The sequence below is a fragment of the Harmonia axyridis genome, chromosome 3, assembly GCF_914767665.1.
Source record: "Harmonia axyridis chromosome 3, icHarAxyr1.1, whole genome shotgun sequence".
Taxonomy (NCBI): Eukaryota; Metazoa; Arthropoda; class Insecta; order Coleoptera; family Coccinellidae; genus Harmonia; species Harmonia axyridis.
This window is the reverse complement of record NC_059503.1, coordinates 39,374,953-39,380,062: the sequence shown is the minus strand read 5'-3', so window position 1 is coordinate 39,380,062 and position 5,110 is coordinate 39,374,953.

Below are 5,110 nucleotides of genomic sequence, written 5' to 3'. Positions count from 1 at the left end.
CACTGTGAACCAAAAAAACAATATTTATGGATTTTTCAATCCTTCATAACATGGACTAAATTTCATCTTTGGCCGCTTATTCGAAAAACATGAAAAACATGAAAAACTATCCGGCCGGCACGATATCATACTATTCAGGGCGTGGGGCTGGGGCCATAGGGTTAACCAATGCGAACGAAAATTTTAATTTTTATGGCTTTTTCAATCCTTCATACCATGGACTAAATTTCATCTTTGGCCGCTCATTCGAAAAACATGAAAAACACGAAAAACTATCCGGCCGGCATGACATCATACAATTCGAGTTGTGGAGCTGGGCCTTTAGAGGTACCCAATGTGAACCAAAAAAACAATATTTATGGCTTTTTCAATCCTTCATACCATGGACTAAATTTCATCTTTGGCCGCTTATTCGAAGAACATAAAAAACACGAAAAACTATCCGGCCGGCACGATATCATACTATTCAGGTCGTGGGGCTGGGGCCATAGGGTTAACCAATGTGAACGAAAATTTCAATATTTATGGCTTTTTCAATCCTTCATAACATGGACTAAATTTCATCTTTGGCCGCTCATTCGAAAAACATGAAAAACTCGAAAAACTATCCGGCCGGCATGACATCACACAATTCAAGTCGTGGAGCTGGGCTTTTAGAGGTACCCAATGTGAACCAAAAAAACAATATTTATGGCTTTTTCAATCCTTCATACCATGGACTAAATTTCATCTTTGGCCGCTCATTCGAAAAACATGAAAAACTCGAAAAACTATCCGGCCGGCATGACATCACACAATTCAAGTCGTGGAGCTGGGCCTTTAGAGGTACCCAATGTGAACCAAAAAAACTATATTTATGGCTTTTTCAATCCTCCATAACATGGACTAAATTTCATCTTTGGCCGCTCATTCGAAAAACATGAAAAACTCGAAAAACTATCCGGCCGGCATGGCATCACACAATTCAAGTCGTGGAGCTGGGCTTTTAGAGGTACCCAATGTGAACCAAAAAAACAATATTTATGGCTGTTTCAATCCTTCATACCATGGACTAAATTTCATCTTTGGCCGCTTATTCGAAGAACATAAAAAACACGAAAAACTATCCGGCCGGCACGATATCATACTATTCAGGTCGTGGTGCTGGGGCCATAGGGTTAACCAATGTGAACGAAAATTTCAATAGTTATGGCTTTTTCAATCCTCCATAACATGGACAAAATTTCATCTTTGGCCGCTCATTCGAAAAACATGAAAAACTCGAAAAACTATCCGGCCGGCATGACATCACACAATTCAAGTCGTGGAGCTGGGCTTTTAGAGGTACCCAATGTGAACCAAAAAAACAATATTTATGGCTTTTTCAATCCTTCATACCATGGACTAAATTTCATCTTTGGCCGCTTATTCGAAGAACATAAAAAACACGAAAAACTATCCGGCCGGCACGATATCATACTATTCAGGTCGTGGTGCTGGGGCCATAGGGTTAACCAATGTGAACGAAAATTTCAATAGTTATGGCTTTTTCAATCCTCCATAACATGGACTAAATTTCATCTTTGGCCGCTTATTCGAAGAACATAAAAAACACGAAAAACTATCCGGCCGGCACGATATCATACTATTCAGGTCGTGGTGCTGGGGCCATAGGGTTAACCAATGTGAACGAAAATTTCAATAGTTATGGCTTTTTCAATACTTCATAACATGGACTAAATTTCATATTTGGCCGCTCATTCGAAAAACATGAAAAACACGAAAAACTATCCGGCCGGCATGACATCATACAATTCAAGTCGTGGAGCTGGGCCTTTAGAGGTACCCAATTTGAACCAAAAAAACAATTTTTATGGCTTTTTCAATCCTTCATACCATGGACTAAATTTCTTTTTTGGCCGCTTATTCGAAGAACATAAAAAACACGAAAAACTATCCGGCCGGCACGATATCATACTATTCAGGTCGTGGTGCTGGGGCCATAGGGTTAACCAATGTGAACGAAAATATCAATAGTTATGGCTTTTTCAATCCTCCATAACATGGACAAAATTTCATCTTTGGCCGCTCATTCGAAAAACATGAAAAACTCGAAAAACTATCCGGCCGGCATGACATCACACAATTCAAGTCGTGGAGCTGGGCTTTTAGAGGTACCCAATGTGAACCAAAAAAACAATATTTATGGCTTTTTCAATCCTTCATACCATGGACTAAATTTCATCTTTGGCCGCTTATTCGAAGAACATAAAAAACACGAAAAACTATCCGGCCGGCACGATATCATACCATTCAGGTCGTGGTGCTGGGGCCATAGGGTTAACCAATGTGAACGAAAATTTCAATAGTTATGGCTTTTTCAATCCTCCATAACATGGACTAAATTTCATCTTTGGCCGCTTATTCGAAGAACATAAAAAACACGAAAAACTATCCGGCCGGCACGATATCATACTATTCAGGTCGTGGTGCTGGGGCCATAGGGTTAACCATTGTGAACGAAAATTTCAATAGTTATGGCTTTTTCAATCCTCCATAACATGGACTAAATTTCATATTTGGCCGCTCATTCGAAAAACATGAAAAACACGAAAAACTATCCGGCCGGCATGACATCATACAATTCAAGTCGTGGAGCTGGGCCTTTAGAGGTACCCAATGTGAACCAAAAAAACAATATTTATGGCTTTTTCAATCCTTCATACCATGGACTAAATTTCATCTTTGGCCGCTTATTCGAAGAACATAAAAAACACGAAAAACTATCTGGTCGGCACGATATCATACTATTCAGGTCGTGGTGCTGGGGCCATAGGGTTAACCAATGTGAACGAAAATTTCAATAGTTATGGCTTTTCAATCCTCCATAACATGGACTAAATTTCATCTTTGGCCGCTCATTCGAAAAACATGAAAAACTCGAAAAACTATCCGGCCGGCATGACATCACACAATTCAAGTCGTGGAGCTGGGCTTTTAGAGGTACCCAATGTGAACCAAAAAAACAATATTTATGGCTTTTTCAATCCTTCATACCATGGACTAAATTTCATCTTTGGCCGCTTATTCGAAGAACATAAAAAACACGAAAAACTATCCGGCCGGCACGATATCATACTATTCAGGTCGTGGTGCTGGGGCCATAGGGTTAACCAATGTGAACGAAAATTTCAACAGTTATGGCTTTTTCAATCCTCCATAACATGGACAAAATTTCATCTTTGGCCGCTCATTCGAAAAACATGAAAAACTCGAAAAACTATCCGGCCGGCATGACATCACACAATTCAAGTCGTGGAGCTGGGCTTTTAGAGGTACCCAATGTGAACCAAAAAAACAATATTTATGGCTTTTTCAATCCTTCATACCATGGACTAAATTTCATCTTTGGCCGCTTATTCGAAGAACATAAAAAACACGAAAAACTATCCGGCCGGCACGATATCATACTATTCAGGTCGTGGTGCTGGGGCCATAGGGTTAACCAATGTGAACGAAAATTTCAATAGTTATGGCTTTTTCAATCCTCCATAACATGGACTAAATTTCATCTTTGGCCGCTTATTCGAAGAACATAAAAAACACGAAAAACTATCCGGCCGGCACGATATCATACTATTCAGGTCGTGGTGCTGGGGCCATAGGGTTAACCAATGTGAACGAAAATTTCAATAGTTATGGCTTTTTCAATACTTCATAACATGGACTAAATTTCATATTTGGCCGCTCATTCGAAAAACATGAAAAACACGAAAAACTATCCGGCCGGCATGACATCATACAATTCAAGTCGTGGAGCTGGGCCTTTAGAGGTACCCAATTTGAACCAAAAAAACAATTTTTATGGCTTTTTCAATCCTTCATACCATGGACTGAATTTCTTTTTTGGCCGCTTATTCGAAGAACATAAAAAACACGAAAAACTATCCGGCCGGCACGATATCATACTATTCAGGTCGTGGTGCTGGGGCCATAGGGTTAACCAATGTGAACGAAAATATCAATAGTTATGGCTTTTTCAATCCTCCATAACATGGACAAAATTTCATTTTTGGCCGCTCATTCGAAAAACATGAAAAACTCGAAAAACTATCCGGCCGGCATGACATCACACAATTCAAGTCGTGGAGCTGGGCTTTTAGAGGTACCCAATGTGAACCAAAAAAACAATATTTATGGCTTTTTCAATCCTTCATACCATGGACTAAATTTCATCTTTGGCCGCTTATTCGAAGAACATAAAAAACACGAAAAACTATCCGGCCGGCACGATATCATACTATTCAGGTCGTGGTGCTGGGGCCATAGGGTTAACCAATGTGAACGAAAATTTCAATAGTTATGGCTTTTTCAATCCTCCATAACATGGACTAAATTTCATCTTTGGCCGCTTATTCGAAGAACATAAAAAACACGAAAAACTATCCGGCCGGCACGATATCATACTATTCAGGTCGTGGTGCTGGGGCCATAGGGTTAACCAATGTGAACGAAAATTTCAATAGTTATGGCTTTTTCAATACTTCATAACATGGACTAAATTTCATATTTGGCCGCTCATTCGAAAAACATGAAAAACACGAAAAACTATCCGGCCGGCATGACATCATACAATTCAAGTCGTGGAGCTGGGCTTTTAGAGGTACCCAATGTGAACCAAAAAAACAATATTTATGGCTTTTTCAATCCTTCATACCATGGACTAAATTTCATCTTTGGCCGCTTATTCGAAGAACATAAAAAACACGAAAAACTATCCGGTCGGCACGATATCATACTATTCAGGTCGTGGTGCTGGGGCCATAGGGTTAACCAATGTGAACGAAAATTTCAATAGTTATGGCTTTTTCAATCCTCCATAACATGGACTAAATTTCATCTTTGGCCGCTCATTCGAAAAACATGAAAAACTCGAAAAACTATCCGGCCGGCATGACATCACACAATTCAAGTCGTGGAGCTGGGCTTTTAGAGGTACCCAATGTGAACCAAAAAAACAATATTTATGGCTTTTTCAATCCTTCATACCATGGACTAAATTTCATCTTTGGCCGCTTATTCGAAGAACATAAAAAACACGAAAAACTATCCGGCCGGCACGATATCATAC